Here is a 24,983-nt window from a genome sequence, read left to right as displayed (position 1 = left end):
GAACTCATTCAGGCATTGCAAATAAAATGAGAGGGACTATACTGAAAATCTCAGTCATAATCTTGCAATTTGCTTACTTTCTCATGGCATATCTCCCAATCTCTTGCTTCCTTTTGTTATGTCCAGCTTTGGCAGAGGGGATAATTCATCACCTGGTTAGGAAGAGCAAATGAACTGCCTCCACACCTCCTCCCATGTATCAATCTCCATCTTTCTGTGGGTTCACAGATCTCTGCCCACAGTTGTTTATGCCCCACTCCCAGGGATGGTGTATGTGTCATTGCCATGCAGTGTGACACATACACCATAATCTTTTATATTTGTTTAAAAATAAAAGTGTTTAAGATATTTTAAAGATTTTTTGGTAAGATTATCTTGTTGTTGTTGTTGTTGTTGTTAGTGACTATTTCCACCAGATCATCAGAACTACCCCCATTGGCAACTGGTAGCCTGAATCATGGAAACTAGTTACTCCATTGAGAAGATCTTCTGCTTAAATTCAACATAGCAAGTTGCATTAGGTAATTCTCAAACACTGGGTTTCCTAATCCTCCTACCAGAAATACATACTGCACCATCCTGAAATTGTATTTTCAATGTGTCCTGTCCTGGTACTCTGGGGTACATCTGTCACTGCATTCACTGCATCATATTGAAATGGGCTTTGTGTGGTTCTGTCTTCCTTGAGTTTCTGTCTTTAAAAACCTTCTTGCAACCTCAGTCTCCAGCTCAGAGACTGGCAAAAACTATTGTCTAGAGTATATTTCCTACGGAGCATCATGAAAAACTAATGTTTATAGAATACTCTCTGAAAACTGGCCTCATCATGAAAGAGTGGTGGAAAAGGAAACCTGTGTTCCTGGTGACTCCTGAGCCTTGGCTGAGGTTGCTCCTTGCAGGGTTGGCTCATTGTGTTCAGGGTTCCACCCCAAAAGCAAGAAGCCCAAAAGTTTCCTGTGGGAAACCACATTTATGACCAGCACTTAGCTGGTGTAAAGATGCTTCTTTGCTCAAATTCCAAATGATTAAAATTGAAGCCAAGTAACCTCTTTCATGGCTGTTAAAAACTTGATCCAACATAGCATATCCAATGTGGGACTGGGCGGAGGCAGTGATACCGTAGAACAGTTAGAGGCCTAGATCTTGACACATATTCCCAGCACATATTCTACCTTTCCATGTCCATTCCTTCTCTTCTGATCTTATAGAAAAATTAAACAAAAACCGGATAATAAAATCCACACCACAGAAAATCATAGCATGTAACATTTATAGATGCCACTTATATCTTTGTTTTAAAGAATATAAAAAAGCATTATAATGAGAGTTTCATAAAATTCCAAATTTTCAGTGGATAGAATTTTCTGACTTTTTATCTTCCAAATGCTATTTTTGGCCAAGCATGGTCTTCACAGAGACTTTACAAATTTTGTAGCTACTGAAAATTTTAGCCAGAAAAACAATAAATTCTCATTGGAGCCTCTCCTGGAAAGCTATGTGGAAGGTCAACTGAAAGGCAAGAGAATGAACTCCCCATAATGGGAGTAGAAACCAGACTCCTTGTTCTCAAAAATTCTTTGTTTTAGTCCTGGAAACCATTGTTCTGAGACTTCTTTAGCCATTCTGGGCATTGTATCTTCTAGCTTCATCAATGCTACACACTGGAGCTAGATAGGAGGAGGAGATTTTAGTTTCTAGGGGCTGGAGGAGCACCAAAAAAGACAGAAGATCAAACCTCTTCATTTTACATTTGAGGAAACCGAGGACCAATGGAAGAAAACGGCTTGTCCAAAGCTCCTGGGTGAGTGTAAATATGGAAACCAGCATCTGCCCCCTTCATTTTAAAAATTTTAAAAAAGATTTTGAGGCACCTGGGTGGCTCATTTGGTTAGGTGTCTGCCTTCAGCTCAGGTCATGAGTCCAGAGTCCTGGGATTGAGTCCTGCATGGGCTGCCTGCTTTGCAGGGAACCTGCTTCTTCCTTTCCCTCTGCTGCTCCCCCTGCTTGTGCACTCTCCCATTTGACAGAAATAGAGAGAGAGAGAGAGATAAAGAGAGAGAGTGAAAGAAAGACACAGACTCCCCACTGAGTAGGAAGCCCAACACAGAGCTCAATTCCAGGACCTGGAGATCATGGCCTGAGTGAAAGGCTGATGCTCAATGTACTGAGCCACCAAGATGCCCCAACATCTGTCCCTTCATAGCTGGACTCCAAGTCCAACCAGGAGTCCCATCCTATCTTGGCCTGGGAGACACTTAATGACCTTGATGCTGTTCTACTCTGAATCAACATCCCTGACTCTGTTTTTTCTTTTTTGTTTGTTTGTTTGTTTTTTTGCCTTAGTTTGGGCAATTGTGTTTCTGCTTTGTTCTGTCACCCACACTCATATTTAGCTTTGATAACTGAATGTTCCCCAAGAGAATCTTTCTTAAAGAGCTGACCTAATTCTTTGAGGGCTGAGCTCTATCCAACACTATTAATCAGGATTTTTCCATTGTCAAGGAATGAAACCCAACTGAACCCGGCTTAAACCAAATAAGAAGAGATTAGTTGAATCCTATAACTGAGAAGTCCAATAGTGCTTCTTGTTTCAGGCATGGCTGCCTCTGGGAGCTGTATGCTGTCACTCAGACTTGGTCCCTCTTTATCTCTCTTCTATGTTGGCTTTATTTTTTAAATGATATCTCCTTCTGGTGGTCCCCCGAAAATCCTAAGTTTAGAAACCTCACCAGAAAGCAAGCATCCTTTCCTTAATAATTCCAAGTCTTTCTCTGCTGGGCCAAAGTGGGGATCACACTCATCCCTTGGTGTCTGAGAATGGGGTAAGTCAACGTCAACCTCACTTGACCATATGGACTGATAATGAAAAAAAAGAGAAATTTCTTAAAAGGAAACCAGGATGCCTATTATCAGAAAAAAAGTATAATCTAGTTTGGGTAGGTAAAACTAGCAGATGTCCAAGATGATTTTCTTGCTCCTTTGTATCCTCTTTGACTTCCTGTCCCTGACTACCCTTGGCCTGGTGACCAGCTTAGCCAACTAATGGACTTCTTCAGGGATGACTGATCTCAAACACTTTCAAAGATGACTTGTTCACCTTCACTGTCTTCAGATAGTTCAATACCCTCTCTTTAAAAGAGGTGGCTTACTTGGGCCATTACCAGTTATTGTTGTTTTTTATGAGTCTTAACCCAGAATGGGGGACAGGATACCTTCCCCATACTCCACTGTCCCATGACTTAGTCTGGCCCTACTCCCTTTCTTTCCCCAAAGGCCCCACCCCGGATCAATGAATGTGGACATATCCAGCTGGCATCAGATCCTAACCAGTGCCCCATAGCAACTTAATGGCTCTTGCAGGACCTAAATTCAGTTCTCCAGGTTCTTGTGCCCTTTTGCTTTGTTCTAAAGAGTAGACCACGTTAGGAAATCAAACAAAGAAATTAACACAAAGAAGCCCTCAGTGTGAAAATGTCAGCCAGTCTACAGTCAGAAGAAAAGAATCAAAAAGTAGAGTCAAGGTTGCTATTGGATGTTTTTGTTGTTGACGGGCACCAAAGTAGTGCTATCCTGGGAACAAGTTCTCTGACATGCGGGGGAAGCATTAACTTCATTAACTCGTGTGGGAGTGAGGGGGGGGAGATGTCCCTGGGAACTTTTGGCAGCCTTCAAGGAAGAGGATGGTGACAGTGTGTTTCATATTGAACTTGGCATAAATGAGAGTGATGGGGGTGTTCAGAGGAGATCAGATGGCACTTCCAGTTTGTCTGCGAGAGCCTAATTACTGACCTGACACCCGTTGCTTCAAATAGGCCAGGCAAGCAGCTAGCTAACTGGTGTATGGGAGCATCTGGTAACGCAATTACCCTGTCAGCTCTTTATCCACTTGTAGTCCTGTCATTAGACACTTTTTTCCTTGATATTCTTAAAATGTAGAGTTACCAACCAGAGCAATTTAAAATGATATATAGTTATTTTTGACTCCTCTCCTGTCGAGGGAGAACTTCATAAATGATGTCACAATAAACGGAATGTGAGAGAAACCTCAGAAATGAAATTTGTAAGGGCAGAGACCGCGGAAGGAAGAGAAAGATCATCGCTGGGGCTCTGGAGTGCTAATGAATTAACAGGAAACTGCGTTAATGAGTTCCGAGGAGGGGTTGTTGTCAGAGGTGTCGAGGTAATAGTAAAGAGTTATGGAACCAGAAAGCAGAGCCAGAAGCATTCCAAGTGGCCCCCATGGCTCTAGAAATAAAGAGTAGAAAAATCCAGGGCATAAGTCCCCAAACCAGATAAAAAGTCAGGACAACAAAAAAGATGAAGAAATGATGGGAGTCTGGGGCACTGGAGAGATATGAAGGGCTGAAGGTAGAGAGCCCTCTGGGAGCCTTGCCTCTCTTACTTTCCTAGTAACAGGGGGAAATGAATGGAAATGGGGAGAACAGAGTCCTTCAAAGCTGTTCCCAAATTAGTAGGGACAGTTTTGAAGGATGAAGTGGGGTGATGGAAGCCTTTGAGAAAGTGAGGTTGGCCACGTTGAGTTGGGAATACTGGATTAAAACTGTTTTGAGTTGCATGTGGGCAAATCTCATTCTTTACACATTTGATTGAGGAATGATTTAAAATTCAGAGTTTTAGTTATTTATTTGCCCAAGGCTGATACAGTTCCCAGGTGGTACAATGGATTCCACCCAATATTTTTGGAATTTGCCTTGAAAATTCAGACATGGCCCCTAGTTCAGGGCTCTCAGTGTAAGTGGGGAGGAAGATACACATATAGCCTAACAACAAGGTGGTGTGAAAGGAGTTGCAGCAGAATTATTACCCCTAGTCTTTTCTTCAGCCTCATATCCCACCAGACTATTATTCCCCCTACCAGATGTTTATGTGCATCACTAAGATCAAGGTTATAAAATGGTTTTGTAAACTCCAGAGGTCTCTGAAAACTGAAAAGATCATCTGTGTGGTCTTTTGAATAGCCTTAGGAAAACAATCCTGCCTAATTTATTAAGGTGAAATCTTAAGGTAAACAGGATGCTGGTTGTCCAGGCCACCAAAAACATCCATCACATCTCCAGATCACCAAAGCTTTTCTCAGCACATCTTCTGTTTCTTTCATTCTTTCATTAGAAAATTGCTTGGCATCCACAGCTTGCCAGAACCCCTGCTGCGAGTGTGATGTTGGAGACCAAAGCCAGAAGTGGTCCCAAGGAGCTTTCAGCCTGGAAGACAGGCTAGAACTTACCAATATCCTCTCATATGGACCTCAGTCTTGACAGATCATTGTTTTTCATCTCAGGGCCTGCCTTCACTTGAGCATCTCCCTCATCACCTAGATGAAGATGAATGTCTCTCTTTAAACTTCTGTCTTGTCCATGAAAAAGTTCCCCAACTGCACAAGGATTAGAAGATCCACCTCCCCTTTGGGTCTTTGGTGGATGTTGGACATACCTCCATGGAAGTGCCCTCACATTTTACTGTGATCGTTTCACTGTCTCCTTGTCACAAAGAGTGACTTGTCCACACTAAGAAAACAGGTTAAGTTTGGGTTAGCACTGCAAACCAAGCACTGACATGGTGGCCAGCATAAGTGAGAATTCAAGAGGCATTTGCTGATTGTAGGAATTAATACCCTAGTGTTCAAGTGAGTGGGTTCTTCTCTGAATTTCCTCTTTACAAATGATCTAAATAAAAACTAGATTCTCATAAATAAGGGATTGTATGCATTTCATGGGCCCCTAAAATCTCAGAGTTGATCATTTTTCTCTTTCTCTATGGCTTGTACAAATGCAGAACCCGTTGGTAGCAAAATATAGAACCATATGACTTACCTGGAAAGGTACTCACCTAAGGAATAGCTTTCTCCCCCTCTTACTGTAGGATCATTCTGACTTTTTCCTTTCTTTATGTTATTCTGTAGCCATGTCAGTTCTTTTTTTTTTTTAAGGGATTTACAAACTTCTTTTTAAGTGATCTGGTTACTAGAATTCACTGGGTGGTCCCGGTCCTTAAATGACTTGGTCATTGACTATAGGTTCGTCGCACTCTCTCATTCTTCCTGAGGATCTCTTAGAAAAAATACGGTATTGCACACAAGCACATTCAGATGAAAAATCCTATCATTGGTGATAACTTCGGATGATAGAATCTTAATAAACTTTCTGTGTTTGATTGGCTGGGATAACGAGAGATACATATCACGTGTGATAGCTGCACGACAGAAGATAAGCCGGTCATCATTTTCAGATAAAAATGCCCATCCATCCACAGATTGCAATCAGGGGGCTGCCATGGAGTCCTTGGTCTATTCCAGTTAATTAAATGCTAAATGAAATTCAGAGTTCTGGCTCCTAGAGATGCACCAACCTGTCGCCATGTGCTGCAACGGCACAGGATACAGTCAGCAAGGCTTGCAGGGGAGCTAGTAGTTGCTCACGAAATACACGTCCTCTTGGCAGTTCCCTTCTTTTGAGAACTGGTTTGCAGTGTTAACTGGCTGGCACCTGACAGCTATGGGTCACGGGTGCTGGGAATTAGGATGTAAACATCTTTGGAGGACCATTATTCTGCCTACCACACCCAACATACAATTTATTTAGAGAAAAGGAAAAACAGATGGGGAATAAATTATCAAAAACATAATCAGTGATTTTTTTCCCCCAGGGCTGAAAGAATATGTGAGTAATTGGGTTGAACATGCTTTCCTGGTAGGAGCAGAATGAGAAAAATGAACTCTTCCTAGACATGCCAGTGTAACATTTGAAACATTGAGGGTGAAGAACATATTCTAAGTGTTTCTAGAGAGATTGGGTGGGGGAAGAGGAAGAACAGAGACAGGAAGAGAGAAAAGAAGAGCAAAAGGGATGGGGGAGAGCTGAGTGAGCAAAGAGCCACCTGGGGTGAGCGAGAACAAAGGGCAGGGAGGAGCTGAGAGCCCAGGATGTTGTCACTCAGATCCCTAGAGCCCACATAATCTGGTATGCAACCGAAGCCAGCTTCCCTAGTTTGTTAAATGAACAGCAACTGGGTTCTTAACTATTAGCTATTACTAACTCAGCTACCAAAGGATTAATCTGAGGCACCATCAAGTTGCAAAAGGAAGTTGGCCAAACTCAGTTACTGAGACTCAGGACTAGCTAATCAACAAGGTGCTTTGGGAGTTTTTCAGTTTCTCTTACTCAAAAAGTCAATTAGAGAGGAAGACAAATCATGAGAGACTTCTAACTCTGGGGGGAAAAAAGGGTTGCAGAAGGGGAGGAGGGTAAGGGGATGGGGTGACTGAGTGATGCACATGAACAAGGGCACTTGATGGGATGAGCACTGGGTGTTGGACTATATGTTGGCAAATTGAATTTAAATTAAAAAAAAATCAGCCTGGATTTGTCACCTGGGAGGGAGTCTTATGTCACCTCCCCTCCAGAGTTTACTGATACTGATGCCTGCTGGGGAAGTATTAAGGTGCTAGGATATTCCAGAAAGAGCCATATTGCTTGGCATGATTTAGACAAAGCTTGTAGCAAGGGAAAGACAAAGAGTGTTCTAACTTCAAGTTTGTGAACATTACATTATTCAACAACAGAGACTCATCGCAGTGGCAGACACATTAGCCTGGTGGAATTTCTGAGCTAACTGGTCCTTTGGTTTTGTTTTCTGACCAGCTTATTCATATTGCCCTTGGCTTCTTCCACCAGAGAAACATTTATGGGTATCCCCGTGTGCAAATGAACTCAATCACTGACCATGGTGACTGAGCGTGTCCCTTCCCTGCAGGCAGGCAGCATGTGCTCTCACCTCTGGTGTCTGCACCCACAGGTTCCCTTCCTAGAATGCCATTCTCTCCTGATCTGCTTCTGGTCATCCTCAACACAATGCTGAGCTCTCCTTTCCCTAGAGATCTCTCCCTACTGCCTGTACCCTTCCCCTTCCCAGGCCCAATGGCTCCTCGAGGCTCCTGGACTTCACCTCTGACCATGGAATCCCTGGAAACATTCCTCTCAGAGTTTAGCATCAAGAAAAGAGTCACCAAAGAGTGGCCAGCTTCTGTTCTGATAACAAAACAAGGGATTGCTCATGTTATCCTCTTTGCCTTGACTGCCAGGAGCTCTTGGCTCAGAAATTATATGAACTCATACTGCAAATAATAGCATTTTCCTTTCTTGCTCCTATTTTCAGTTTCATTTTATTTTCTGAGCGTGCCATCACTGTATTTGCTTTAAATTGACTTCAATCCTACCTAGCGATATATAGGGCTTAGGTAAACAAGTATTCATAAATATATAGATGAGAAAATTGGAAGAGGGGCCATCGCCATATGCTTCCCCAGGGACTAAACTCTGGAGAACAATAATGATGATCAGTCATTTATAGCATACAGGACTGTGGATTACAAAGCAGCTGTGCATGCATCATTCCTGTGATCTCAAACCTCAAAGAACCCTCTGATGCTCCCCTCATGCAGCAGCCTTGATTTGCTCTGTAAGGTGGTAAGACCAGAGTTAAGCAAAACTCTCTTCGTAGTGCACCGTTATTCTGGTTTAGCAGGACCATGATTGTCTCCCCATGGATGTTCCCTAGCCCGGATCAACTGTTGTATGCTCTGTGGTGGAAATTGTGGTGGTAGAGTTCAGATTGAGTTCAGATTTACCCTTTTTAAAAAAATTTTGAACAATAGATCATTGGGAAAAAGGAATTAAGTACTTTTAAGACACTATTTTGGGGAAAAATATCCACTGAGCCAGGAATGTTGTTTTACTTCATTTTATAGTTGAGTAATTAGAGGCACAGAGAATTAATGATGCATCCGAAGCCACACAACAAAAAACTGGCAGCCACAGTTTGAGCCAATGTCTGTTGCTGCAAATTGAGGTCTCTTCCCAATCAGTCCTGTGTTTGTTGACCGAACCAGGCACCTACAACTTCCTGATACTCACTCCTGCACTGAAATAACCCCCTGGGCTTCTATCCCTGGAGGTTTTGGAGTGCTTTTCAGGACCCAGGATCCAAGGTCAACTCCTTCAGAAGCTTGTATTTTCTCCAGACCATGGAGCTGGGAAGAACCTGTTGTGTGATCATTCCATCTCAAGACAGAAAGAAAGTGGAAACCTGAACATGATTTCTTTTAAGCCATGAGTCTTATTGGTATAACACAGTAGAGGTCACATTGCAAAAGTGTGATGCCTGTAACTATCTGTTTAGAGAGATGGGACCCATGGACACCCAGGTGGTAATCCATCATTCTTCAATTTGGCATTCAAGACTTTCTATTGTCCCACCCTAATTTACCTTGGCGGTAGCATTTTCCACAAGTATTCACTAGCACCCAATAGTTTGGTCAAGCTGGATAATTATTGCATTTCTATCTGCTCATCCCCTTCTTCTTCTTCTTCTTTTCTTTTTGTGGCTTTGCACTTTGCACGTTAGGAGCTCAAGAAGGTAATACTGATCATGCTGAATATAACTGAATTGTCAGGTAGCTGAACATATATAATTGTGGGTTTTTCTGATGTTTGGGACTGCTCACATCTCTACTTCCACCCACGGCAAAGGAAATCAAGAGTTGCCTACATTTGACAGAAATATATCCAAGATTTTAGAATATAAGATTAGAGTGACACAGAAAGTACCTCAAGGACAAGAGAACTTCTGCTCACAAAGAGATTACTCTTTATGACATGCTCTGAACCTATTTGTCATAGTCTAATTATAGACCACTCAAGGAGTAGGGCTTGCTTATCTCTCCCTGGGAGATTCTTGGATGAGTAAGTTTCAACTCAAGAAATCTGGGATTTCCACCAAAATGTTTGTCCTTTAGAGGGACCTGAGTTTTCTCCTTTATCACTTAATGTACATGTTTAATGCACCCACTAGGTGCAAAACTTAGCTAGACACATTGAAATACAGAACCAGAAAAGATGCTAGTCCTGGGCTGTCTGGGTGGGTGGGTGGGGGGCGGTTGGCATGATTTTTTAAATTCATCTTTTTTTTAAAAATATTTTTAAATTTTTTTAAATTTTTATTTATTTATGATAGTCACAGAGAGAGAGAGAGGCAGAGACACAGGCAGAGGGAGAAGCAGGCTCCATGCACCGGGAGCCCGACGTGGGATTCGATCCCGGGTCTCCAGGATCGCGCCCTGGGCCAAAGGCAGGCGCCAAACCGCTGTGCCACCCAGGGATCCCTAAATTCATCTTTTGAAATGCAAAGTGTGTTGTGTGAGTAACCAGAAAGAGCTTGGGCTCTTTGGATGGGGGTGGGGTGGGGGAGAAGATCTGTGTACCTGGCTTTTGGGGTCCTCTAGAGGGACACTGAGATGAGGCAATAAGCAAAATGGTGCCAGGTCAGGGCTGGCCTTGCGGAGCTGCAGAAGGCTTACACACTAGTTCTGGATGGTGTTTGGGTTCCCTGCAGGTGGAACACGGATGACGGCAAGGGGAATCATGGGGGAGGGGGGACTGTCACCAAAAGCACAGCATGCAAGAGTGAAAGCCTGAAGTGCAGGATGGGAGCACTGAGAGAAGGAGAAGAAGCATGGCTTCTCACACAGGTAGCTGTAGAATCTGCAGGACTTGGTGACAAATTTTATGAAAGGTGGTAGACAGTAATTTGATCCTAATAAAAACATGGGAATATAGGAGCTGATGTAATCTCCATTCAGGAATGAGGAAGCTGAGCCTTGGGGTGGTTAAGGCACTTGCCTTAAATAAATTAAAGAGCCAGAATCTTCATCCTCATATTCTGATGTGAGCATCCACTTGCTTTTTACCACCTCATCGTAAACATGAGCACCCAGTGAAAGGTGCACTGCAGAAAAAGTAGGCTTCAATTAATTACTAGACCAGAAGATTCTTTCCTTCTCAAAAGGATTCACTTCAGGGTTTCCAAGGCCAGCCACCTTAGTGAATTTATGATACAATTTGCTGAATTGTTCCCCTGCCACATTCACGCCCCACACATGCACACACATGCACGCACACACACAGACACGTATACACAAAAATGGACAGGCCCACAAGCTATAGGGGGAAGAGACCTATGACATAAATGAAGGCACCTTCATGTTTGATGCCCTTGTTCTGTTGGGTGTGACAGCAACTGCCCGAATCAGTGCCCTCCCCCCAACAACAGTGTGTTAGAAACACCCCAGAGATATTCCCAGTTTGCTTCTGACTTCTGCCCTGACAGGGCATTTAGCTGGATCTTGAGCTATTGGTTCATTGACCAGTTTCAGACCTGCCTCTTAGATTATTTATTGGACATCCCTATGTGCCAGGTAATCGACCAAGCCATTCATAGGTATTTTTCTCACTGGATTGTCAAATAAACGATGTGTAGGCATTGTAAGCCCTAATATTGTACATGAAGAAATTGGTCTAGTCATTGGCCCGAGGATGGTGGCTAGTGAAGGACATAGGTTAATATGACCCTTTCCAGTCCTTATCCTGCAGCCACTGGGTGACACTGTTTATCTGGTCCTGAGCCTCAGTCACCTTTCTCAGATCCCTGATTTTACTTCACCCCTGCATCAGTCCACTCTCTGCTACTTACTGAAACCAACCACATTTTGCCCATCCTTGGCTTGACAGCTTCCCCAGCCTCAGCCCAGGGAACTCGTGCCCCACAATCACCCAACCTGGGTCCCTCTGGAATGGAAACAGGTGAGATACCAGTAGATAGTCATACCTTTTTACTTCCATATGCAAATGGCCATGGGCTATTTTGTCCTAAATCCCTGATTTCCCAGGGTTCATGGGATTTCAGATGAGTTCCTTTTGATCTCTTCCAAATAAATATTTGTATGCAGGGAAAGGAACTGAGATTAGCAAAGGTGATTTGCTACCGTTATGTTGAATTAAAAAATATAATATAAAAAGAAAGCCCTAAATTTTACTCATATATTTATTAAAAAAAAAGAAATTTGGCTGATTACAACTGGTTAGATCTGCTGCTTCTCTAGTTCCATTTAGGAAAAAAAAGTGGCTTTATATTCCCACCCACTGATTTCCAACTAAAACAGAACTTTGTTGCCTGCTGATCCTGCTGGCTTTTTAAATGAAAAACTTATTCTTCTTAAACTGCTGGAAAATTATATTTAAAAATCAGCACAATTCCATTGCTTATTCTTTCTGGATTCCTTGAATAATGCAGGGTTGCTTTCTGGAACAACTCTGCATAATCTGATGTACAAATCTAGTTATTGACATACACGTTAACCAGTGATGGGCATTGTTGCTAATCCTCAGAATCCATTCCTACATGTTAATTAGTATCATCTAAGTTAAAATTTTTTCCCCCCTAATCTAATTACAATTTCTGGAGATAAGACTTTGACCAACCTAAAGAGATATTATGATAATATTATATATATAATATTCTGTGTATATTGTAAATATATTCCAAATTCTTGACCCACAGAACCATGAGTTCTAAAAACAATAAATTGTTGTTTTATTTCATTTTTAATTTTTAAATAAATTGTTGTTTTAATCCAGTGAGTTTTGAAATCATTTGTTACACAAAGGTGAGTAACTGGAACAGTGTCTAGCCAGTGTCTGCTCTATACCACATTCCACCTCCCCCACACCCATTAACCCAGCTATAAATAAACTATGGCAGATCACTTCAAGAAGATTATCTATATTCTAAAAGATTATCCATATTTATATGTGTATAAAAGATGGTTTTACTTCTAGGGAATGCAGAAGCTGTGACATTCTCTATCTCAGTACCTCCTCATTTATCAGAAAGGAATTGCATAAGAAATCTATTCTAAATTTCTCTTCTGGTGTAAGATCTCAGGGCCTGGACTAGAGCAGATATAATGCTTGCAATGCTTGGGGCCATTATAGCAGATGAGGAAGCAGCTGAACCAATCTTGTGACCAAGATTGGAAACCAGAAAGTCAAAGCCAGACAGTGGGTAAGTCATCAGATCTAAGAAGGGCAGAGTCATCCATGGAAGAGGAGTTGTGAGATTGGGATCCTAGAAGGCAGGGAGTCGGTCTGGGCAATGAAGTGTGGCAGGGATTAGGGCAAGAGGTTCTGGATAGAGCCCAAGAACTTTTCACGGGTTTATGAAAACCATTCTGCATGTGATGACAGTCATGCAGTATGAAGCTAGATCTGCTGGTTTGCTGAAGAGATGATTAGTCAATAGAGAATGCATAAATGAAAATAAAAGATGGCACCAATTATAACATCTAGTATTTTAATGATGCTACAGCAGGTACTGTGCTAAGCCTACCTGTTACCTTACTCTCCTATAAAGTTGATAATTAGGTTAGGTTATTAGGTTACCTTACTCTCCTATAAAGGTTACCTTACTCTCCTATAAAGTTGATAATTCATTTTCCTCTTCTTGTAGATAAAGAACCTGAGTCTCATAGATTTAAAAGTTCTTCAAGGTTCACAGGAATGTAGCAAACCACAAACTCTGTGTTTGAATACAGAGTGTCTGGACTCCATAGCTCCCAGTCTTTCATTCTAGGCTGTACTGTCATCCAGATGAGACTGAAGACAATATGAGAGCTGATCTCGTGCAGAGATGTTCCCTTCATTACAGCAATGGTACAGGTTTCTCTCTACAATCTGGCTCATAATGAATCAACACGAGTCAAATGTAAAGGCATCCAGTAGCATCATAGGGATAAGATGGAAAGCCTGTCACCTAGCATGTAGAGGACTCCTAAAATAATACTCTTCCTCTATTCCTCATAAACTCTGATATATTTTTTTCCAATCATTTATTTATTGGACAAAAATCCAAGGAGAGGTAACTCTGCCTCCAGAAATACAGAGACTATGATGCCTACCCCATGGAGCTCATGCACAGAGAAGGAAAACTTGGAAACAAAGAAGTGGAAACATTTACTTGAAGGGTGAAATGTGTTGTATCCATGGAACAAAGGTTGTAATGGCAAAATATACTTGGGGCAATGGAGGAAAGCATCACAGAGCAGGAAGGATGTTTAAGGAGTGCAGGTGGTTTGGGGGCAGGTAGGAGGGTGTTTTTTTGGGAAGGGTCTGCATACCTAAGAAATGGAGAGTTGCAACAATAAGGCTTATTGGAGAAACTATATAAGGACCTGGTACCTAGAAATTAGCACCACCCCGATAATACAGGAATTTCATTGGTCCCAATGGGCATGGAGATCTAAAAAAGAAAGGATTTTACCTCTCACCAGTCACTCCATTGGCAGTGGCTCTAGTGTCCCTGAGAGCCTTTGGTGGTGGGAGGGGCAGCTGTACGTGAGAGTGGGGCAGTGAGGTATGGCTTGATGAAATGTGAGCAGCATTTGCTTTGAACAATTCTATCTTCATTGTTATCTCATCAAAAACAAACAATTGCACAGTCAGCTCTGGAAAGCCAGGTAATAATATGCAATTCTTTGACTGTCCTCTGTAACCTTCTCTATTTTCTTACATGTCCTTAAAAAGACAGATAGAGCTACAGATGATTATCAGGTAAGGAGAGAAAAAGATAAGCAAACACAAAGTAATAATATAGTTCTCTGCAATCATTGGTTGTTTCCCTGCCGAGGATGTGCACTCAAATAAGCCATTATTTAACGTCTTCTTCTGCTTCTTAATAAAAATCTCATGAAGTCAGGGTGTTTTCTCATTCCCACCCCTGGCTACCTCTGTGAATAGACTCGGGAGAGCAGAATTTTTCTCTGGCTTTCCTCCCTGCTGTTCTATCTATTTCTCCCATCCCAAGGTCTTCCAAACTTTCCATTGAAGCAGACGTGTGGGAGCCCAGCGCTCAATGGCTCCAATTCTCTCCTGTATTCTTTTCACATCAGACTGATTTCTTCATTGTCCTCTGGATCACAACATGCATTTCTCTCCTTGCACATTTGTTCAGGTAATTTGTACAGCTCAACAAAACTCTTCCCTTATCACTTTTCTGGGAGTGGCGGGGGTGAGGAGGGGCAGTGTGGGAGGAGGAGATGGGGGAGGTCTGAAGCTGGGCCGGTCTAGGGGATCTTGAATGAGACATTTAATGTAGACCCTCACTGAATGTGCATGAATGATCATAATTGTTGATGAGCCTCTAACGTCTCAAGCTCTGGTTCAAGTTATGCAAGCAGACTGGAAGAGAATGGCGATGGACATCTTGACCTCTCATCTGTGAGCAATGAATGTGAACAGTACGCACACTGCAGATTTTGAGAGGAAGCTCTGAAACTATAATAAAGCTGCCTTCCTAGACCTTTGGTTCTTGATTTGACTCCTGATTTCTAGAGGCACTGGAGGGGGGTTGTATGCTGCTGTTCCCCTTCCTCAGATGATCGACTCCTGCTCTCCGGAATTCTCACAGAAATTCAGAGAAGGGGTGGGTGATTCTCTTTACCTGGGGCTCCTTTCTTCCTTACTCGTATGGCCAAGTCCTCCCTGTTTTTCTAGCTTAGGTTTGCCCAACAGCCCTGCTCTTGTGCCCTAGGTTGGTCAGATTGTAGGACAAAACACAGAACAGCCTGTTGAATTTGAATTTCAGATGAATAACAAATACTTTTTAAGTGTAAGTATGTCCCAAATATCACACAGGGCATGTGTATAACAGAAAAGTGTGTTGTTCATCAAAAATTCTCGTTCACTGAGACTCTAGACAACCTCATCAAATGTCATCCCTGTGTGTGTCTCTGACACCTGTGCACTCCCTACCAGCACTCCCTCCTGGCCCTGGATTTATCCTGCTCCCTTTCCCTCCTCTCTCCTCTCCCACTTCACAGAAGCGAGGAAACCACGGGGCTCCCACAACCCTGGCCTGAGACACAGCCACCCCTCCCTTAGGAGATTGCGGGTGTCTTCCAACCAATCTCCTTGTTTCCATCCCTGACTGCTTGTGTCTGTCTTTGTTCAGAAAGCTTTCTCTAAAGTGTGATGAGGTCACAATTCTTCCCAGAACCCTCAGAATGAATTCCAGAACCCCTAAGCTCCTCTTTCACTTTGCCTCATTGCATCCACAACCTCATGCCCTGCTGTTCTTCCCTCTTCTTGCTCTTTCCATCCCTCCCACACCCCATGCCGAACCCCCCTAACCCTCCAGGCTGTTGGTTTCCCCAGCTCTTCCCTGCGTATCCCCACATATGTCCTCCTGGCTCTCTCCCTCGCTACATTCCCATCACGCTGCCAGAGAGCTCCTGCTGTCACTCTGTCGAAAATCCTGCCTTTGACCACTACCCTCTGTCGCCATAGCTTGTTTTATTTGCTTAATATTATTTATTGACATACGACATATTATATATTCATATATTGTTTGTTTTTGAACTGTGTTCTCACATAAGCAGGAATTTGAGCTGTTTGGAGCTGCTCAGTATCCCACTGCCTAGCACAGTGCCTGGCATAGAGTGGATCCCTGATAAATATTGGTATAATGAACAAATGAGGGAGTGAATGAGTGTTTATATGCCCTCTTTTCCATAAGCTGGGGAGCCCCTGGATGTCCAGGGACCACCTCTGGATGCCCAGTTCCTAGCGCAAGACCAGAGACATTGTAGGAACCTTCTAAATCCCCAGTGCCTCGCCCAGGGCAGGCATGTAGTAGGACCTTCATATATGTTACTTGCGTGGACTGTGGAAATTGTCTCTGGCTTTTGCCAGTGAAGCAGAAGGTCTTGATTAACACGCTTCTGGAAATCCATCAGAATGTTATGGGATTTGAAAACAGCTACTGAAAAAAAAAAAAAACCTAAAGAAAATAAAATCACAGTCTTGGAAAACTTTGCTTTGAATGTTGCAAACATCTTTAATAGATTCTGACTTCAAGCTTTCTCTGCAGGGTTTTGAAAGTTCAGAACTACTAAATAGTCAAATATATCTATTGAGGAAAAATCCATATGAACAAAAGAACACAATAAACATCCCCAATTAGGAGCAGAGTGGGCAGATGAAGGACTCTGGCTTTTTGTGTAGTACAACAGGATGGAGTCTTTTCCTTAGGCAAGCAGTGGATATTTGCTTTATATGAGTGCTTGCTGATCGCCACGAGCTACCCCGGTCTGCCATTAGGACATAAGGACATGCCTTGTGAGCGGATGTGTGGTATTTATGAAGGGTTTCTACCGTGCTAAGTATTGAGCTGACACTTTCCCCCCAGCAGGAAAATTATGACATATGTGTGATACGATCTTTGCCCTTGAAGGACCTATGTTTTGAGGCAGCGCTGCCCGGGAAGACTTTCTGTGACAAAGTCCTCTATTTGTGATGTCTGGTATGGTGGCCACTAGTGTGTGTGGCGATTGAAGGCACACGTGGTAGGTGTCACTGAGGAACTGGATTTTAAAAAACCTATTCAGTTGTAATTAACTTAAACGTGAAGATCACATGTGGCTAGAGGGATTGGACACTGTCGTTCTAAAGTGAACAGAATGTAGGAAGCGATCCTCCTCTTGGTGCTCGTTAGCTCAGCTTGGCAACGTGGATGTGCTCCCGAGAGCCTGCCCAGGAGGGATCTGAATTCAAAGTCTGCTCTAAACTTCTGCTCGAGGAGGAATTTATTCAACTTCTCTGTGCCTTGCTGTTCTTATGTCTAAGGTGGGGATGATGTTAGCTCTGCCTTTTGGGGTTGTTAAAATAATCAGTGAGCTGCTGCTGCACAGCTGTGCGCCTGTGTGGACAAAGGTACTGCATGGTGCATTTAAAACAACAACAAACTGTTAAGAAGGTGGCTCTCGTGTTAAGTGTTCTTACCTTGGTAAAATACTAAATAAATAAATAAATAAATAAATAAATAAATAAATAAGTCAGTCAGCTAACGTGTGAAAGTGTACGGGACACTGCCCGGCACGGGGGTAGCTCTTTGCAAATGCCAACATATTACTTGTGGAGCAGGGAGGCCAGGAGGCCACGCTATCTATTTGCGGGTTTGACATCTCTGTATGCATTTAAATCCCCAGAAATAAACACATGTCCCAGTTCTCATGAACCCAACACACCTCAGTGATGCCCTATCGCGTGCACCGGGGTGACAGGGATGCAGATGTGCCCAGGATGTGGGTTCTATTCTGCAAGGGCTCACCGCCTGGCAGAGATGGCCTACATGTGAACAGAACATTTTGGCTCCTTCACTTACACTTCAGGAATTTGCTGAAGAACTAACAAGTGCCAGCCCTGTCTTCAGTTTTTCTCTAAGGATTTTAAATCCCTTATGAATGTTTTCTAGCTTTTTATCTCTCTGGACTGCATCCTGGTTAAGTTACTCAGGCTCTTATTCTCTTTCACGAGGCTCAATCTTTGAGTGTGTCCCATGTACAGCTTAAATATTGAGTCTGGGTCACAGCCTATATTTTTAATTTCAGGGTTTCTGGTTTGATACTTCTTTATTAATTAACTTCATTGTCATATTTTGAGTCTTTTCACAATTGCACATTTTATTTCCATTTCCTTACAACAGAATCTCCCTCCCCTTAGTTGTATTTATATAACTCTTATGATGCAAGCTTTCCTCATGTGGCTCAGAATTTAATCTGTAAGCTCTTCTTGAACGGGGACTTCTAATCTCAGTTCTTATCCTCCTCTGAGTCATGGCTTTAAGATGGCTTCATCACCTTTCTGGGGCCTCAGCTGCATGACCTAGCGTGCTTCCTGGCTCTCTGCAGCCTCTCACATCTGAACCTGATGATGAGGGAGACTGAGCCCCAACCGTACGCCCTGGACTTTGGGTTCAATGTGGTGATTCAACAGGGCACACTGCATTTGGGGCTGCTTTCCTGGGTGTGTGGTTGAGTATGTTTTAGGTATGCAAAGAAACATGAGGTCAGTGTTTGCTGACCGGAAAGGTGGAGTGTGCTGGGGACTCAGCAGATACTCACACACTTACCTCTGGGCACATGTGTTTCCGGATTTCCCTGCAGGTGGCTGGGGTGCTGGGGTGCTGGGGTTGAGTAACCAGCAGTCCAGTGTGGGCAGAGATGTGCTCACTTCCACGGCTGGCTCACAGCACATCTCCCTCTCTCGTCCCCTTGCTCACTGGGTGCTGAAGCCTGGGACCACCTGGGGGGGGGGTCACGTGATTCCATTGAGCCCCCATTAGCCTTGGTTCCTAAAGGTCTGGGAGTGGATAGCACTTTTCACGATTGAGAAATAAACTTCTTTTGTGTTGAGTCATGAGACTTGGAGGCTTAGCTGCACAGCAATAAAACTAATACATGCCTCCCTTGTTCTTGTGGGCTTATGCCTTAAAAAATATTACTTCACTGTCATCTGAGTGGCATCTCAGGAAGGAACATGTTCAAGCCTCCATGTTGAAGCTGCATCTCCTGTCGGGGGTTCTCACCGCTCTGGCATTCTGAGAGCACCCTGTTTTATGTTCCTGTGCATGCATTTATTTGTTTGTTTTAAAAATAGCTTTACTATCATTTCTATGGATTGGGTGCAGGGAGAGGGGGGCTCAGTTTGTGCTTAGAGTCCTATCTTCAAATCGGTTTAATGTGCTGCCGGATTCTATTTGCTAATATTTTATTTAGGATTTTCCATCAATATTCATACGTGAGATTGGTCTGTAGTTTTATTTTATCCTCTCTGTCAGGTTTAAAAATCCACATTAGGCTGGCTTCACAAAAAGAATTTAGAAGCTTCTCTTTCTTCCCCACACACCCGAGGAATGGCAAGCATGTAGAAATAATCCATTCCTTAAAGATCCAAAGAAACTCACCTGTAGCACCATCTCTTTTAGAACACCAGCTTTCTAAAAAAGTCTACTTTTTCTTTGACATCATTTCCATGAGACAGTCTCTCCTTCTAGGGTCAACTTTTTTATTTCTGATTTCTTAGAAAATCAAGAAAATCAAGAAAATCAAATTCATCAAGAATTTTAAGTTTATTTGCTTTAAGCAAATTAATCTCTCACTTTCCATTTTTGGGGTTATTTTTTGAATTTTTAATAATTTTTATTTAGGTATTTATACTTTCAAAGGTTTTTATTCTTGATAAGCTTACCTAAGTTTTTTTTTTTTTTTTAATTCTTTGTTGCTGTCAAGCACATTCTTGGGTTTATTTATCCTTCCTACCATTTTCTGTTTCGAATTCATCACTCTTTGTTTTTATGATCTGGTTACCTTTTGTCTGGGTTTATTCCTCTCCCATTTCTTGCATTGATCTTTTCTTCTTTGGTTGAATGTTTCCTATATTTTTTATTCGGTTTTCTTAGTAATGTAAAATTTTTATAATTATTTAAAGACATTTCGTGATGAATGTGGCTTTAACAATAGAATACCAGTTAGGTGCATAGTGTTTGTTTAACTGTGATTTTATGTTAGAAAGATGATCTACCATGAAGGAGACTTCCTCTTTTAAGGGGAGATTTGTGTGTATGTGTGTTTTACTTGCTTAATTTACAGATTGGGTGGAATCCTTTCCATGCTCCCCCCCCCCCCTTTTAAAAATTTCTATGACTTTGTGTTTGGAACCTACCTGAGCTATAGCTATCTGAGAACATTTAGTGATGTTTTCTTTGTGGCCTATTGATTATGAACTCTTTCAATATGCATTCTATGGGACTTGAAAAAGAAGGCATGGTCCCTTTTCCCAAGGATAGGCTTTGTAGTCCACTGGGGCAGATGTCTGCCTGGTACTCTGGCTACCAAGACATTTTAGGACACCTTTGCTATGTTTGGGGTTGCTAAGCTCTCTGAGTCAAGCCTGCCAGTTGTGTGAATCCTAAAATTAGCTCTCCGGGCTCCTTTTGTGTGAAAACTCAGGCATCTGGCTCAGACTCTACCAAGCAGACTCATCCCAGGGATGCTAGAAGTGAGCTTCTTGAGAAATGTGAAGGATAAAAGCTGAATTCAGCAGACTAGGGGTTTTAAAACCAGCAAATGGAGCAGGTTCAAATTTCTGAGATGGAAAGGGCTTTTCGGCTTGTGGAATTTGAAGTGGCAGTGAGGGAAGAGTCCAAATTGGGGCATTGTGGAATAAGGATTTTGGGAAAGTTTCTGCAGGTATGTCACCTGCTGTGCTTCCTCAGAGGAGCTCATGGTTCTGTAAATGGTGCTCATCTTTTTGTGCTTAATCACCCAGACACAATTTCTGTTGTTGCAACTTCGAACCCTGTCTGTTATATAGGTATTTAAATCATTTCTATATATCATGCAATTATGTATATAATGTATTAAAGATCCATACGTTATTTCTATCTTATGCTATTTAGATTGTCCATCTCCTGACTTTATTTATTGTTTTTAACTTTCTAAAACCTTTTCATTTTGAGGTTATTGTAGATTCACATCTTTATTTCATTTTACTTTATTTTTTTATTTTTTATTTATTGTTTTCATTTTACTTTAACTTAAATTATTATGCTTATAGGATGAGACAGGTGCATTAAAATGTTGTAACATTATTATATTACTGTCTTTTCTTACCTTTACTACATTTTTGGACTGTACTTTTGCTGCTGTTTTCATTGTTGTATAAATATTAAAGAGCGTCCATTGTGATGTGTTTACTCATTAAAAATGATCATAAGTATCTCCTTTAAATCTCTCTGCCTTGAATTTATCCTTGCCTGACTCTTTTTTTCTTTTAAGAGAAAGAGCATATGCCTGTGGTGGGGGAAGGACAGAGGGAGCGAGAGGGAGAGAGCGAATCTCAGGCAGGCTCCACACTCAGTGCAGAGCCCGACATGGGGCTTGATCTCATGACCTGAGCTGAAATCAAGAGTTGACAGCTTAACTGACTGCACCAGCCAAATCCTTGCCTGATATTTTAAGGTCAGTATGTACTTTGAAGCTCACTTTTTCTTTCAGTAGTTATAGCTATAAATTTATAGAATATACATAATTTTTATTTCTTCAGATAGTGTTTATTGATTTCCTTCCAACTAGCTTCCCTCTGTCCTTTCCATATAGTCTGGTTTTGGTTACCTACATTATTATTTTTATTTCTTCAAGTGAATACTTCACACATTTAAATAATATACCTATATATTTTATTAGTTTCAGACATTATGGATATTGATATTTCAACCTTCACAAGAGAAGATTATTTATGAAATACCTTTCTCCTTTCTTCTTCCTCTTATGTTGTTTGATAGCTTTAACATCATGGTTGATAGAATATGTATTCTGTTTAATGGCAATGTTTTTCCACAGCTGTACAATGTTTGTTTCAATTAGTTTTTAAAACATAATATAATAGTCCCAATAATTTTACAATATCTTTCTTTAATTTTGGAATGGTGACAGAGAAGCTTTTCATAGCTTGTTTAAGATTACATCATGGAAATTCTTTTCTTTGAGATGTTAATTTTTTTTTTTTTTTAAAAGAGGCATTTATTGGGCCAGCTGGGTAGCTTCTGCTTGGTCATGATCTCAGGGTCTTGAAATTGAACCCCATGTCATGCTCCATGCTTGGCATGGAGTCTGCTTGAGATTCTCTCTTTCCCTCTCCCTTTGTCCCTCCTGTCACTCTCTCTCTCTCAAGTAAATAAATAAATAAATGAAGGGGCATCTGGGTGGCCCAGTGGTTGAACATCTGACTTTGGCTCAGGTTTATGATCCCAGGGTCCTGGGATTGAGTCCCACAACAGGATCCCTACAGGAAGGCTGCTTCTCCCTCTGCCTATGTATCTGTGTCTCACTCTGTGTCTCTCATGAATAAAGAAATAAAATCTTTAAAAAAATGGAAATTTTAAAAAAGATCTATTTGTTGCTTTATTCTAAAAGGATATCTTGGCTGACTATAAAACTATTGCCTCACCCTTTCTCTGAGGACTCTGAAGACATTATTCCATTGTACTATAGCACTCCATGTTTTAGGGAGAAGTATAAAGGCAGGTGGTTTTTTTTTTCCCCTGAAAGGCGAGTTGACATTTTTTTCTGGCTATAGAATTTCTTTTGTATTTTTGAGGTATAATGACTCAAATAAAATATACTCGCAGCTAGTGGCCCATTCTCAAGGTGTCTGTACATTCAAATATTTATTTCAAAGCCATTTTCTTATCTTAGATCTTTGGGTAACTTGTATGTTATATTTCTTTTGCTCATTAATCTGAGGCACCAATTCTGCATACATTGGATCTCCTTTGTCATCTTCCACAGTCATCATTTTCTGTTTTGTAATTTTAAACTTTTTGTTATTTTTTTCTATTTTATTCTGCTCAGGTTTTCTCAAGCCTGTCTCCTATGTTCCTGAGCATTACTGTGGCAAAGCCTATTTCCTATCAAGTGCTTCCAAAATGAACTTATACTTATTGGATGACTTTATTTTTCTGTTCTGCTTTTACTTGGTCTTTGTCAATTTGTTTATCTTTTTTTGCCTTCTTCTTCTTCTTAATAATTAGGTCCTTATATTTCTGCTTTGACTTTTTATTTTGTAGAAGTCATTATCCCTTTCAATGGGACAATGTGGAGGCACATTATTACCCTACTGAGTAGCAACATTATTCTGAGATTATATTCATTGTCTCTTTTTATTTTACCATATTTCTCTTCAAGGATTTTGGTGGAGGTACCATAATGGTTTCTGGTTTCCCACTGTCCTTGAATGCCAGAGCTCCTTCTGGGTGAGCTGTATGCTGCTGCATTATGTAAGAGGAAAAGGTCAGGAGGGTGGCTTGGGATAGGGTGAAAGTCAGAGCACTGATCCATTGTCTGTGGAGAGTCTCTGCCATGACCTCACTTCCTTATTCTTTGAAGAATCTGTGGTCTCCTATCTTTGCTATACTGGATATTCTGTTTCAACAAATTTACTTATGCCATTTAATTTTCACTTTAAAATATCTTTCTTGGTTTCATTGAAGATAGATTATTTTTGTTTTATTTTTCATCTTCTTTGTGTTGTGTTCATTTCAGAAGTTTATAGGATTCAAAGCACATCTACTACAATCTTTTAAAATTGATATTCTTCTTCCAGTGTTTAATTATTATTGTGATAACTCATATTGTTTCAGTTTCTGCACTTTCAATAACTCTGTGATGCATTTTAAGGTATAAAGTTTTATCTGTTTATAGGATTGTTTATTTGAGGGCAGATATCAATAAATAAAATTAATGGGAAAAGAGGGATCCCTGGGTGGCGCAGCGGTTTGGCGCCTGCCTTTGGCCCGGGGCGCGATCCTGGAGACCCGGGATCGAATCCCACATCGGGCTCCCGGTGCATGGAGCCTGCTTCTCCCTCTGCCTGTGTCTCTGCCTCATTCTCTCTCTCTCTGTGACTATCACAAATAAATAAAAAAATAAAAAAAAATAAAAATAAAAAAATGGGAAAAGATATGAACATTTTTAAAACTCCTGATTTATATTTAAAAATTACTATTTATAAATTTTTCTTTACGTTTCTTCAACAATATATCAGAATGCCCTCACTCCATAACTTCCCTACCCCAGCATTGGCCAGTGCATTTTTTTTTAAAAAATCTCTTGATCATTTGACAAACACCCTAGTTCAGTTTATTTATTTATTTGCTCGTGTGTTTGATTATTTCAAAATTAATTTTTTTCCATTTGTGTGCTTGAATGACTTATCCACATTCTTCACCTAATTATCTTTTGGAATATAACATTGTTATCAATTTGTATGAGTTTCTTATTAAGAAGAGTGTTACCTTTATCATATTTGTTACAAAGTCATTTTCTTTGAACTTTATGGTTCATTGAGAATTTTAACATTTTTATGTAGTAAATTTAATTTTTAATTTTTTGGGTGATCTCTCTTTTGTTTTAAATCTTAGGAATCCTTTTCTTATTCAAATATTAGATAAATGTTCAGTTATTTCTTTTACATTTTTGAGTTTTATTTTTTAAATGCTTTATTCTTCATTGCACATGGACCTGTATTGTCTATTTGACTTTGTATTCAATATACACACTTAACATTATAGTAAATATGCATCCTTATCATTAAAGACATTTTTGTAATGACTTTATTTTCTACACAAAAATTTGTTAGCGAGATATATCCTAATTTATCTGACCCTATTATTGGCTGTCTAGATTGCTTCAGGATATTATCTATTTTAGAGTACACTGCAATGAAAAACATTCTCCT

General features: G+C 41.0%; 1 long non-coding RNA gene across 1 annotated transcript; it reads left to right on the top strand.

Annotated features, from left to right (window-relative positions):
* The first annotated feature begins 13,372 nt into the window (after positions 1-13,372).
* LOC118355540 (uncharacterized) lies at positions 13,373-15,200 on the top strand. The gene is made up of 3 exons (XR_004818227.2): positions 13,373-14,459; positions 14,713-14,859; positions 15,062-15,200. It is a non-coding gene; the product is annotated as an uncharacterized LOC118355540 (long non-coding RNA).
* Positions 15,201-24,983: the final 9,783 nt, after the last annotated feature.

This window comes from Canis lupus, chromosome 8 (genome assembly GCF_003254725.2).
Source record: "Canis lupus dingo isolate Sandy chromosome 8, ASM325472v2, whole genome shotgun sequence".
Lineage (NCBI taxonomy): Eukaryota > Metazoa > Chordata > Mammalia > Carnivora > Canidae > Canis > Canis lupus.
The sequence above is the reverse complement of the archived record's forward strand: the minus strand, read 5'-3'. Positions and strand labels throughout refer to the sequence as shown.